This window comes from Monodelphis domestica, chromosome 3, assembly GCF_027887165.1.
Source record: "Monodelphis domestica isolate mMonDom1 chromosome 3, mMonDom1.pri, whole genome shotgun sequence".
Classification (NCBI taxonomy): domain Eukaryota; kingdom Metazoa; phylum Chordata; class Mammalia; order Didelphimorphia; family Didelphidae; genus Monodelphis; species Monodelphis domestica.
The window spans coordinates 4,182,521-4,198,009 of NC_077229.1; positions in this window are offsets into that span (position 1 = coordinate 4,182,521).

Sequence of the window (15,489 nt, forward strand, 5' to 3'; positions counted from 1 at the left end):
ATGTATACATCTGCTTGAATTACATGACTTTCCCAAGATTTTGTATCATCAGCTTTTATATTACTCTCATTGGTCCTTAAATTCTCCATCTTAGTATCATTGTTCCCTTTTACAATTTCATTATTATTTAGTTTATAGTCCTCATTAATTTCTCTTATTCTATATTCATTAGTATTTTCTATTAAATTACATTATAATGTTCTTTCTCTGTACAATTATTTACACTAATTATATCCTCCTTTGATTCCTTTAATTCATTTGTATCACCATTTATTTTATTTTCATTACTCCCAATTTCATTTATCCACAACTCATTTTCATTTACACAACACTCATTTCTTTTTTTTTAGGAGTTCTTTTTTTTAAAAAACATTATTTTATTTGGTCATATTCATACATTATTCATTGGAAACATAGATCATTTTCTATCCTCTTTCCCCCTCCCACAATCCCTCCCCTAGAGGACGCACAATTCCACTGAGTATCACATGTGTCCTTGCTCCAAACCCATTTCCTTGTTGTTGGTATTTGCATTAGGGTGCTCATTTATCGTCTCTCAATCATATCCTTTCCACCTCTGTAGTCAAACAGTTGCTTTTTCTCGGTGTTTTACTCCCACAGTTTGTCCTCTGCTTGAGGATAGTTTTTTTTTTTCCTCCTAGATCCCTGCAGATTTTTCAGGGACATTACACCGCCACAAATGGAGAAATCCATTACATTCGATTATACCACAGTGTATTAGTCTCTGTGTACAATGTTCTCCTGGTTCTTCTCCTTTCACTCTGCATCACTTCCTGGAGGTTGTTCCAGTCTCCATGGAACTCCTCCACTTTATTATTCCTTTGAGCGCAATAGTATAACATCATCAACATATTCCATAGTTTGTTCAGCCATTCCCCAATTGAGAGGCATCCCCTCATTTTCCAATTTTTGGCCACCACAAAGAGCGCAGCTATGAATATTCTTGTACAATCTTTTTCCTTATTATTTCTTTGGGGTACAAACCCAGCAGTTCTATGGCTGGATCAAAGGGCAGACAGTCTTTTATTGCCCTTTGGGCATAGTTCCAAATTGCCCTCCAGAATGGTTGAATCAATTCACAACTCCACCAGCAATGCATTAATGTCCCAACTCTGGGAATTTTAAAAAGACTACAGGGGAAAATAAGGGAGGAATAAGAAGGGAGGGAGGTAGAAAGGGAAGTAAAATAAGGGTGGGAATTAGGGGGATTGATTATAAAGAAACACTGGTATAGAAGGAAATAGTAAAGGAAGAAAAGGCAGGACCAGGAGTAGAAATCAAAATGCTGGGAAATACACAGCTAGTAATTATAACTCTGAATGTGAATGGAATGAACTCACCCATAAAACGCAAGCGAAGAGGGAACTCTTTCATTCATGGTCAGTCAGATTGTGATATCGAAATCACTTTAAAAGACTGATATATATTAATTTATGGTCGCCAAGGAATTCAGCTATGTAATTCCCTAAATGAAATACTCAAGTCAGAATGGAGTTTATGGTGGTTTAATCACAACAGGACTAAGAAAAGACAGAGGAGGAAAGGGAAAGAGGTTAACTCAACCTTCTGGCAGGACCAGAAGGGAGTTTTAGGCCTGGAAGGCCAAGGTAGAAAAGAGAATCAATCCTTGACTCACATGACCGATCTGAAGGAAGCTGTCTGCAGTCCTCCTCAAGCTCCTAGCACGAACTGCCGCCCAGCCCTGTAATGGGGAAATTTAAGGCTTCTGGGAAAAGGTTATAATATAGTAATGGTTACAAATGTGGCTACAAGATTTATATAATATTTAACAATGGCCACCAAGGAATTTACTTATGAAATTCCTAAAATGAAACACTCAAGTCAGAATGAGGTTTATGGAGGTTTAATCACACTGGGAGTAGGGAAAAGGTTAGGGAGAGAAGGAGAGAAGAGAAAAGGGAAAGAGGCTACTCAACCTCTGACCAAGGCAGGGGGAGTTTTAGGCCCAAAGGCCCAGGTGGAAAGAATCAGTCCTTAACTCACGTGACCGATCTGAAGGAAAGCTGTCTGCGGGCGTCCTCTCTCTCCAAGCTCCTCACACCAACTCCATCTAGCTCTCCCCCACAGGAAGTTCCGCGAATCTCAGAGGCTGTTCCCTACCTCACTTCCTGTGTCTCACAAATCCAATGGTTGGCTCTAGCTTGGCTTAGGACAGCCCAGGTGGGCAGTTAGTTATTTCTGATTTGTCATTGACTAGCGCATGCCCGTGTAGTGTGGGTGTGCACAATTTTTGGGTGCTAGACCAAGATGGAGACTTTTAAAATTCACAGCCCTCTCCACAGGAAGTGAGCGAATTCCAGAGGCTGCTTTCTACGTCACTTCCTCTGCCTCACAAGTGCCAATGGTGGCTCAAGCTTGGCTTAGGACAGCCCAGGTGGGCAGTTAGTCATCTCTGATTTCTCATTGACTAGCACATGCCCATGCAGTGTGGGTGTACACAATTCTGGGTGCTAGACCAAGCCAGATGGAGATTTTAAAATTCACAAGTCATGATATCTGACAAAGCCAAAGTAAAAATAAATCTAGTTAAAAGAGATAAGGAAGGCAATTACATCCTGATAAAAGGCAGTATAGACAATGAGGAAATATCTGTACTCAATATGTATGCACCAAATGGCAGAGCATCAAAATTTCTAAAGGAGAAACTAGAGGAGTTCAAGGATAAAATAGACAGAAAAACTATACCAGTGGAGACCTGAACCTTCCTCTAGCTGAACTAGATAAATCAAACCAAAAAATAAGTAAGAAAGAGGTGAGAGAAGCAAATGAAATCTTAGAAAAATTAGAGTTAGTAGACATGTGGAGAAAAATAAATTGGGACAAAATGGAATACACCTTTTCAGCAGCGCATGGTACATTCACAAAAATTGACCATGCATTAGGGCACAAAAACATTGCAAACAAGTGCAAAAGGGCAGAAATAATAAATGCAACCTTTTCAGACCACAATGCAATGAAAATAATAATTAGTAAGGGTACATGGAGAGATAAATAAAAAATTAATTGGAAATTAAACAATATGATTCTCCAAAACCGGCTAGTTAAAGAACAAATCATAGAAACAATCAATAATTTCATTGAAGAAAACGACAATGGTGAGACATCCTTTCAAAAGCCTATGGGATGCAGCCAAAGCAGTACTCAGGGGGAAATGTATATTCTTGAGTTAATATATAAACAAATTAAGAAGGGCAGAGGTTAATGAATCGGGCATGGAAATTAAAAAACTAGAAAGTGAACAAATTAAAAATCCTCAGATGAAGACTAAATTAGAGATCCTAAAAATCAAAGGAGAAATCAATAAAATTGAAAGTCAAAGAACTATTCATTTAATAAATAAGACTAAAAGCTGGTACTTTGAAAAAACAAATAAAATAGACAAAGTACTAGTCAGTCTAATTAAAAAAAGGAAAGAAAAAAAACAAATTGACAGTATCCAAGATGAAAAAGGAGACCTCACCTCTAATGAAGAGGAAATTAAGGCAATCATTAAAAACTACTATGCCCAATTATATGGCAACAAATATGGCACTCTAGGTGATATGGATGAATACTTACAAAAATACAAATTGCCTAGACTAAAAGAGGAAGAAATAAATTACCTAAACAACCCCATATCAGAAAAAGAAATTGAACAAGCCATCAAAGAACTCCCTAAGAAAAAATCCCCATGTCCAGATGGATTCACAAATGAATTCTATCAAACATTCAAAGAACAATTAATCCCAATATTATACAAACTATTTGACAGAATAAGCCAAGAAGGGGTTCTACCAAATTCTTTTTATGACACAACACTCATTTCTTGATTCATTTTCCTATGTTTCTGGGAAAACCTTCATAAGGCACTAGAAATTTTACTCTGGTCACCCTTTACTACTTGGCTATATTTAGGTCTAGCTCCGGCATTTACCCAAGACTGCATAGTACTGAGATCTGGGGCTTGTTGTCCCTGACAACAGGAATTCTGGCATTGATTTGCATATCTATTATTATTATTATTATTCCATCTGTTGCTATTATAATTATTATTATTACTACTCCAGTTATTGTATTTATTAAACCCATTATTCCTATGTCTTTGTCTTCTAACTTGATTTTTGAATCTGCAGTCCTGGTACAGACATCCAATCCGATCACAAAGGAAACAATGCCTAGGACCTGATCTCCTCTCATTAGGCTTCTAGTTATTATCATACCTTGACTGTACAGATCTCAAAGCAGCCACAGTCTTTATTTCTTTAATTTCACTGTCTTTAGCTTTCATTTCAGCTTCCTTTAATTTCCTTTTCAAGTCCTCAACAATGGAATCCTTATCATAAAATTTATCCTCTGGGTTATTTGTCAAGTATGTGGCTTTTCTCCTTAATTCTTCAAGACCTAATTCTTCCCAATTGGGGTAATTTGATTTTTAAAATTGTCTGACCTTTGGGATTGTATTCTTTACAAAGACCCGTTTGATGTGTGCAATAGCATTTTATTCCAGTGGATCTATCCCTAATAGAGTTTCAGCTGCCTCAGTTATCCTTTCCAGGAAAACTGCAGGAGCTTCAGAGATCTTCTGCTTTATAGTCTCAAATTTTGAACATTCATTGGGCCTTTTAGTATATCTCCCCATAACCTCTATGATTGCATCTCTTGCTTCAATCAACATATCATAAACCCCATCATCTGCCGTATCCAGTTTTAAGTCCTCTGGCCAAGATTGTAACAGAGGATCTGCTCTTGTTTCCTCTATAAATTTAGTCCTCTCTTTGTCAAGAACTCTTTTATTAATAGGGCAAAATCATTGAAATCAAGGTGATATAAATCAATTGCTCTACACATTTCTTTAATCACTTCACTTGGATCATCATTGAAATTTGGAGTCCTCCTTTTGATGGATTTATGGTCCTCTGGGGAACCCTATCAGATTGACTGATATGACAGAAAAGAGAAATAATAAATGTTGGAGGGAATGTGGGAAATTAGGCCCTAATACCCTGTTGGTGGCATTGTGAACTGCTATTATCCTCCTGCAGAGCCACATACTACAGGGCTATTAAACGGTGTATTTATACCCTTTGGTCCAGTGATCGGCCCACTGAGACTGCATCCAAAGAGATCCAAAAAAGGGGAAAGAACCTATTTGTATGAAAATATCTATTCCAGCTCTTTTTGTGGTGCCAAAAAATTAGAAACTGAGGGATGTCCATCCATTGGAGAATGGCTAAAAAAGTTGTGCTGCACGATTGTCATCAAATACTGTCATGCTCTAAGAAGTGACCAAAAGAAGGATTTCAGGAAAGTCCAGAAAGAATTCTATGACGTGATAATTAAGGGAATCTGACTGGAGAAGAGGATGAGGAAGGGGCAAACAGAGAGTATCACTTATAGAACCATGGACTAGAGTTGGAAGTGCTAGGAAGCCTAGACCCCAAGGAGATGGGAGAGGGATGGGGCAGGCATTTGGGTCTTTTTAAAAATACTTATTTGTATTGGGAGAGAGGAGGGAAACAGGTCAGCTTCTCTCTGTGCCATCTTGTGATGAGTTCATGAAGATATCCAAATCATTTCCAAGTTACTGTTACAACTTCAAAGTCATCATGACAAAGTCATGAAGCTCTTCTGGTGTTCTACCCATCTGGAGCTGATGGTTCCTGACTGGATTGTATCTTTAATTTAGAGATCAGAGAATTATAGACCTTGACCAGCACTACCTCAATAGTTTGTTCTAATTTGGCACACATCACTAGGATGTCATTTATAACAAATATATGATATGATTTGTAAATTGTGTTTCTTTGATCTTTGGCAAGATTTGTAGGTGACTTCCAGGTTCCACTTATCATCTTATTCCCTTTTAAAACATTCTTATTGACCAGGAGAGGGAGTGGCCAGTGGGACCAGAAAGAGACAAAATTTTAAGACAATCAATGCCCTGGTCTCCTGTCCACCATCATGTACTACCATGTCTAGACAGTAATCTAACCAAAATCATAGCAAAAAGAACAACATAAAAAAAAATCATGACTGAAGAGTGAAGGCCAACTACTACCAGTCTAATGTACTGGGTTCTGAATCAGAGCACAGAACTATTATGAGACTCTGGGACCCTAAGTCAAAAGCAGAGTACCCCATGTCTAAATAACCCTTGAAGTCCTAGACTCTGGCACTGGCCTGCAGTGATATCCCCAAGTCTCTGACATTTGGCCTATTTAAGGCTGTAGTGAGGCTCCTGGACCCAGAGCAAAGCAGCTCACAGGCCTCTGAGCTCTTCAAGCCATCAACAATCTTGAAAGGAGACAAAAATCAGCAACATCTAGAGCTCTCAGCTCATAGGCCATCATATCACCATGAAAGTAGTGAAAGTTGCAGAAACTCAGATCTAAAGCCGAGGGGGGAAAATATAGTTTAGTAGAATGCTCCCTGTACTCTGAAATCAGAGCCTACCTTTAAGATATAATTTTAAAAATATATTTTAAGAGTGGGAAAATAAGCCAACACCAAAACAAACACCTAGCCATAGAAAATGTTTAAGGGGGAAAGGAAGAGCAAGGCATAGATGCAGTAAAAGACAGTGAGATCAAAGTAGCCACATGCAAAACAACAAAGAAAAATAGAAATTAGTCTCAGGTGCTGGAAGAGCTCAAAAAGGATATCAACAATCAAATAAGGTGGAACAACATTCAGGAAGAGAAATGAAAGTAATTCAAAAAACATAACAGATTGAAGAGCAGAATTGATCAAATGGAAAAAGGGATGCAAAATTTCAGTGAAGAAGAGTTCCAGGAAAAGTAAAAATAACCTAATGGAAAAAGATTCAAAATGTGATAGAAGAAAACCAGTCTATAAAAATTAGAATTGGGCAAATAGAAACTGATGACCTCAGGGAACATCAAGAAACAATCAAACAATATTAAAAGAATGGGAGGGTAAAAAGAAGAAAATATAAAATATCTCATTTAAAAAAACAACTGAGCTGGCAAAAACATCCAGAAGAGACAATCTAAGAATTATTGGTCTACATGAAATTCATGATAAAAAAGAAAGGATATACACCTTATTATGAAAATTATCAAACTACCCTGATATTCTTGAACAAGAGGGTAAAATTGAAATCAAAAGAATCCACAGATCACCTCCTGCAATAAATCCCCAAATAAAAACACCTAGGAATTTTATCGCCAAATTAAAAAATTCCTAGTCTAAGAAGATATTGCGAACAGCCAGAAAGAAATAATTGAAATATCGTGAAGCCCCAGTGAGAATTAGAGAATCTAGCAGCTTCTGCATTAAATGATATTCTGGAAGTCAAGGGAACTGGGTTTACAACTAAGAATCATCTACTCATCAGAACTGAGTATATATATTTTTTTGGGGGAGGGAAGTGGTCATTTAATAAAATAGAAGATTCCCAAGCATTCTTGGTGAAAAGACCAGAGCTAAACAACAACAAAAAAAATTGATATCCAAATAAAAAATTCAAAAAGAACTATAAAAAAGATAAATAAGAAAAGGGATTCAATAAGGTCAAATAGTATATATTTCTATGTTAAAGACTGATATTTATAATTTCAAAAATTCATCGTTATCATAGTAGTTAGATGTATACAAAGGATGTTGGAGTAACCTGTTTAGGATAACAGGCAAAAAAAAATCAAGGGGTGAAAAAGAGTATTTCACTTATAGAAAAGGAGAGAGAGAGGTAAAATGGGGTAAATTATAGCACTAAGAGTCATGAAAAACTAAAGCTTTTACAGTGGAGGGGAGGATGAGGGTGGTAACAGGAAATGCTTACTCTGATCAGTATCGGTTTAGAGAGTGTGAAGATTGGATTTAGCTCTCCCCTGATTGTAACAATGAAGGCAATTAGCTCTTCCTTTATTGTGAAGATTATTTTTAGACTTTAATCCCCAAAGTGTTAACTCAGTATTTAAAGGAGATCTACCCATTTTAACTACAAAAGGTGTTAACTAATCAAAAAAGGTGTTAACTAACCACAAAAAGATGCTAATTAACCACAAAAGGTGTGAACACCCATTTTAGACATTGAGTGGGCAGTCCTGGCGAGAAGCGTCTGCTGTGATTGGTAGACATAAAATTTAGGGGAGATGACACAAGAGGAAAAAGGTCTTTAAATAGTGGAAAACAGACACACTGGATATAGATCTTCAGTCACTTGGAGTTGGACTGGATAGAACAGTCACTTAGACTTGGAATGAAGACACTTGGCTGTGGAACTGGACTCCTGGAGGAGCTCATGCAGGAGACCTCAGACTGCTTTCCTTTTAGATGGTCACTGTGGTGAGTGTAAAGTTTGATTTCGTTTTCTTGCCCTTTCTGGAGATATTAACCTCTGAGAAAGGCCCATCATCTTGAGACTCCTTTCCCCTGGCTGGGGCTTAGAATTTCTACTTGCCTGAGAGGAAACTGGAGCTCTGCCTCTCTCTCTCCCCTCTTCTCTCTTCCTTAATATCTTCCCTCTATTGGAAATAAAACTACCATCAATTACATTTTACTTTAGTAATTGGTTTTGGTATTTAGAAATTAAATCCCTGGTGACCACCAATGAAATATTAAGTCCAACCATATAAAATTTAACAAGAGGGATTGTTATCAGACTCATTGGGGAATAGAATCCTATCTTAACATATAGAGAAGAAGAGGGGAATGTGAAAATGGGTGGTGAGAAGGAATGCAATATAAAGGAGAGGAAAGGGAGAGGGTGATTAAAAGCAAAATACTTGTGGAGGGAAAGTGAAAAGAGAAAGCACAGGATTAAAAGGGGAAAACAAGATGGAGGAAAACATAACTGAATATAAATGGGATAAATTCAGCCTTAAAATGAAGCTGATTGCAGAGTGGATTAAAAACCAGAATTGGGGGGGGGGGGGAAGCTAGGTAGCTCAGTGAATTGAGAACCAGGCCCAGATATGGGAGGTCTTGGGTTCAAATCTGACCTCAGACACTTCATAGTTGTATGACCCTGGACATGTCACTTGACCCCCATTGCCTAGCCCTTACCACTCTTCTGCCTTAGAACCAATACACAGTATTCATTCTATTATGGAAGGCAAGGGTTTAAAAAACAGAATCTTGGAATATACAGTTTTCAAGAAAATATGAGTCAGGTAGACAAATACATAATAAAGGTATGGGGATGGAGCAAAATGTATTAGGCTTCAAATGAGATTTTAAAAAATCAGGAGTGGCGATCATGATCTCAGAGAAAACTAAAGCAAAAATAGATCTAATTAAAAGTCACAAGGTAGGGTTGATATGCCTTGATAAAATGTACTATAGAAAATGTAATATCAATAACATATGCATTAAATAGTAGAGCCTTCAAATTCTTAACAGAGGAATGAAAGAGATTAAGGAAGAAACAGATAGTAAAACTGTAACAGTGGAGAACTTCAACCTTCCCCTCTTGGGACTAGATGAATCTAAAAATAAATAAATAAACAAATAACTAAATAAGAAGTAAAAGAAATGAATAAAATTCTAGAAAAGTGAGATTTAATGTATCTCTGGAGAAAAACTGAATGGGGATAAAAAGGAATATGACTCCTTTTCAGTGGAACATAGTACATATTCAAAAACTGACTATATTCTAGGATATAAAAACCTCACAACCAAATGCGAAAAAGGAGAAATAATAAATGCAACTTGTTCAGATCATGATGCAATAAAATTATAGTCAATAACAATTCACGGAAAGAAAAAAAATAAATTGGAAACTAAATAATCAAATTCTTCAAAATGGGTGGGTCAAATTTTAGAAACAATAAATGATTTAATTAAAGAGAATTACAATGAGGAGACAACATCTCAAAATTTATGGGATATAGCCAAAGAAATATTTAGAGAAAATTTTATACTATTTATATCAATGAAAAAGAGAAATGAGGGAATCAATGAATTAGACATGCAACTTTAAAAAAAAACAACTAGAAAAGCAACAAATTGACAATCTCCAATTAAAGACTAAATTGGAAATCCTTAAAAACAAAGTGAAAATTAACTAATTGTGTTAATTTATTAATTAATAGTGTTAATAATTAATATTAAGAGAAGTATTGACCTAATAAATAAGACAAGAGGTTGGTTTTATGAAGGGAGATAAAAATAGATAGAATATTGGTTAATTTCATTTGTTCCCTAATCCTGATGTCAGTCAAATAGAAATATCTATTGATCTTTCTATTTGCCTAAGACCTTATGGAACTATGTACATACTTGCATTTTGCATGACTGCAAGTTCAGACAATCATCTATTTACATGAGGTCTCTAAATATATCAGTTTGTGACTTTTGTGTGTTGTGTCTATGTTGTATTGAATGGATACAAATCAATTTCTTCAGATTTCCACTTCTCATGTTGACTGATGGCTCTCTTCTTTCTTCCAAGTTATGTAGTGTTGCATGCTATTTCCCTAAAATGTGAAATAAAATGTGTTCTATAGTTTCAACACACTCATTATTACATATAAGTCCCATTTTGCATCTGTCTTCTTCTTGTATAAATAAATTTACAAAGTTCAAAGTCTTAGTTGTCCATTTCAGCTTTTTTTTTCCTTTGTTTCTTTTCTCTAACAGCTTTTCTTGATGCTTTCCCTCTGGGATGCTTTAAAATCATTTCCTTTGGGTTGGAAAGTTGTCTTCTTCTTGTCACTGTGGCATGCCTGACTACTGGGATCTCATTGTCTCGAACATTATGTAGCACTATTCTTTCTTTGTGGTGTACTTTTTGATGTTAATCAATTTTTGTTTTCATTTCTCAGCACTATCTTTTGCCTAATTATCTTCTTCCTCTATGTCTGTTACAGTGATGTTGGATTTTTCAGGTTTTCCTTGGGAATGGTGGAACCATGAGTCTTTCCCGGCAATTTTTATAGCTGTTGGGGTCGTAAGGGTTAAGGAATTAGCCCGAAGAGACAGGACCAACCAGCTCTGAAGGTCAGATTCTCTTTTCCCTCTTGCTGTCTAGTGCTAAAGACTTTGAACTTAAGAAAGCTAGCATAAATATTAGCATAGAAAGGAAGAAAAGAAATCCTCCACTGGCCTCAGCTCAAAAACTGAGAGAGACTCAAACCCAATCTATGGGCAAGTATAGGGCAACCACTATTCCCTCTACCCTGATACATTTGAACTTGTTATTAAATTCATCGTTAGTTGAATAAACACAGTCAGACATCTTTGTAAGTGTGAGAATGTTCTCTGCAACCTCAAGTACCCCAAATCTTGAGGTGCCTGTCTGTACCTCTACCCCCTTTTACCTGTGGTTAATATCTGTAAGAAGAGTATTTTTTTACATGTTGTTCAAAAAAGGAAAGAGCATACAATTACCTGTATCAAAAATGAAAAGGGTGAATGCACCTTCAAAAGTGAAAAGGGTAAATATATCTCCAATGAAAAGGAAATTGAAGTAATCATTAGGAACTATTTGCTCAATATATGACAATACATCATACAATCTAAGTAAAATTGATGAATATTTACAAAAATGTAAATTTCCTAGATTAATAAATGAGGAAGTAGAATACTTAAATAATCCTGTCTCAGAAAAAAGAAATTGAACAGGCCACCAATGAACTCCCTAAGACAAAATCTCCAGGTTCAGATGGATTCACAAATGAATTCTATCAAACATTTAAAGAACAATTGATCCCAATACTATATAAACTGTTTGATAAAGTAAGCATAGAAGGAATCTTGCAAAATCCTTTTAATGACTCTAATATGTTATTGATACCTTAGCTAGGAAGACCAAATACAGAACGAAAATTATAGACCAATTTCCTTAATGACTACAAATACTGAAATCTTAAATAATAAATACTAGCAAAGAAACTACAGCAATCTATTACAAGGATTATTTGCTATGACCAGGTGGGATTCATACTAGGAATGCTATACTTGTTTCTTATTGAGAAAACTATCAGCATAATTGACCATATCAATAAGAAATCCGTGAAGATAGGATTAACTGTGCCCTTGTCTATTTTTAGCTAAACAAATCAAGAACTTAAAGTACCACTACTTGATACTAAGTAAGAGAGTACTAAAGTCATTTACTAGAGTAAGCTCACACCTCTAAAGGTCACTGCCCACCTTGGGCAGTGCTAGGGAAATTGAAAGACTGACATTGGTTCCCATAAAGTGGGAGAGCAACAGGAACTGACATCAAGAAAACTGCTTTAAAAGGCCAGCTCAAGGATTCAATCAGGCTCACTTCATTGGTGAGCTGGACTAGAGGAGGACACTCTTTCCCTGGATCCTGTGGTGGCTAGTGAGGGTGAGTGGAGTGATTCCTTCGTTGGTTTTTCAGTGAGAAGTATAAAGATTAAATTTTAGGGGATACTGAGGCAGGTAGAAATTAAGTTTCTCTCTGCAAGGAGTATTATATTTTTAGAGGTTTATTAAAGGTTAAGGATTAAAGAAAATACAGAATAAGAAAAACATGTGCCTACAAGATAACCTCACATCATGAAAGAGACGCGTTTGCTCCAAAACGGAAGTCCCAAAAGAGCATCAGTAGGTGGAGAACTCCTTTAAATAATCATTTGTGTTCTCACCCAGGCGAGAATTCAGTGTGATTACAAAGCGTTCTGGGGAAGTGAAGCAAAGGATTCTGGGGATTGGAGTCCTGGATTCGAGTCTATTTTTACAATCCCCCATTTGATAGTTATTGGGGAGAGAAGTTTCCCCAAAAAGGATCATGAAAACATAATCAACTTAAACATTACAGTAATTTGAGGATAAGAGACGCATTGAAAAGAGGCCAGTTAGGGGACAGTTCCTTTGGCAGGAAAGTATACATACAAATAAATGTTCAATCAACCACACCCAATGTTCATTTTTGTGCAGCTTGTGGTCTGGAGGATTCTTTCTTCATGGTGGCTTCTCCAACAGTTCAGTTCTGGATTCAGAGAGGTATCATCTTTCTTTACCTAAAATTCTTCTAAAAAGGAATTTAAATTTTGCAATTTAAATAATGATATTTTTACATTCCCCCCATTAAGAGGGTGATTGAAAAAACAGGATCATTTAGGAATACATGGCTGAGGTATGAGGTATATGAATCAACTGGTAAGAGAAATTAAAAAGATATCAGAAAAATCCAAAAGAAAAGAAAAATTTCTGGATGAAAATATAGACTATCAAAGTTTTATGTGTAAAAATTCCAAGTAAAAAGAAAAATAAATCTATAACAGGTCCTTGAATCATGGCCCAATCAAAATGATCTAAGCAATGATGCATTTTCCCAGTCAGTAGCCAGGACTACAGAAAGGTACCACACTATGAAAGGCAGAAAAGGGACCAGATTATAGAAGCCAAGTAGGAGCCAAGGTTTCGGGGATACTCGTCTGTGAGTATTTTCAGAGTGAGTGTGGACACAAGGAAAGCCTATGTCGTAACAACATGTTAAACACAGTAACCTCGAGTCTTTACTCTAGGTTCAAGACCTTTGTATTGGCCTAGAAGTGCATCAATCCATCCTCGATTGGCTTTTCTTTGGCTCTGTGCAATGGATCTTGTGTGTATATCTTGTCCTGGAATCAGACAGAATCATTAAGCAAAGTCCCATAATTTTTTAAATAAGTAGTGGCATCATTTTTATAGTCACAAGCTTCTTGGGGTATGCATTGGCAAATGTATCTTAAACTTATAGTACTGAAAAATCAAAAAGTTAAAGAAAATATTAATACTGGTGACATGTGCTTGAAATATAAAAAGGAGAGAAAAATTAAAAAACTGAAAAAGTATATTGCACATGCAAGAAAATATAAGAGCTTTAAAAAATTCAAAAATGTAGCTTATAATCATTGACACTCTGTGTCAGCTAAAAAAATATAGAATACAAGGCTTTCTCACCAAAAATGAGATCCATTTCCTCTTCATGTGGCCATGCTCCACTGTGAGTATAAGGCAAATGAATTAATTGAGCAAGGTAACATTTTTCATTGTTAAAGAAAAGTAGTACAAATATGTAGATATCAATATCCACAAAATTCTCAATAGCCCAATTAATTACAATAGCAAACAAACACACTTTCATATTTCACATAAGTTGCTGTATGGCATTTTAAAAGCCTATGAATTGATGGATATTTGTCACAAGTTTTTACAAACGTAGCAATTTTTTCAACCTTGGTATTTAAACATATTTTTAAACAAAGTAAAACTCATCTTTTTTTTTTTTATTTGGTCATTTCCAAACATTATTCATTGGAAACAAAGATCAAAGAAGCGTGAAGTACTCAAAAGATATAATCTAACCAGAGAAGGTGAGAACTAAAGAGTGGTGAGAACTAAAGAATGGGCGGTCCTGAAAAAAGCATCTACTGTGATTGGTAGATGTAAAAATTTAGGGGAGGTGACATAAGAGAAAATTCTCTTTAAAAGGAGGCTAAAAGTCAGTTCAAGAGTTCTGAACTCAGTTCAGGAGACTGAGTTCAGTGGAGGACTGGAGCTTCCTTGGAGATGGTCTCATGGTGAGTGATAAGACTGACTCCCTTTCCTTTAGACTCAGGAAGGCCACTTTGGCCAAGGCCTTTAACTACTGCCTGACACAGCCTGAGCCAGAGAAGTTTAAATTAATTCTCTCTCTCTCTCCTTTAATTTCTTCTCTCTCTATTAATTAAAATCTCTATAATTCCCAGCTGACTTGGGTATTTTATTATTTGGGAATCATCCCTGGCGACCAATTATTTAGATTTAAGTCAAGACACTAAAATTATCTTATAGTTAAGAGTTCATCCCTTAGCATATACTCCATTTGAATGTATACAAATGACTGTATAAACATGCCAAGAGACAAAGGGTTTAGTTTTGCCTAGTAATCATAGACAGACTAACTAGATGGCCAGAAATTTTTCCTGCCAAAAAGAACAATGTAGAGTTTGTGGTTAATATCCTGCTAAAAGAAATCATTCCTAGATTTGGGATTTCCAGAAAATTGAACTCAGACCATGGAACTCATTTTACTCAATCAATACTAAATGAAATTTATAAAAATCTAGGAATAGACGCAAATTACCACACACATCATCCCCAAAGTTCAGGGCAAGTGGAGAGAATAAACAAAGACATCAAAACACTCATTGAAAAATTTTGTGCAGAAACATACCTGAAATGGACAGACATTCTATCATTAGTTCTGTTCCATCTTAGTCTTTGATGAAGGCACTAGGTCAGGTCAAGGTCCCTGCCATGCAGTCAGGCAGGGAACTTGATCTCAGTCCTCTGTTTTTCTGTTCTTGAATGGCTGGTGGAGGTTCTTTCCTCCAGCAGTTGCCCAAACAAGTCCTTCTAGGAATTCAATACATGGAGGACTGTCGGTGGTCTGCAATGTTTTCCTCTGTTCCACTCTCTCCCAATGATAAAAGTTTCTTCTTGAAGTAGCGAGGTGTGAGAGTAGTGAGCAAAGTGGGGGATTTGGAGACGGAAAACCCTTTTTAC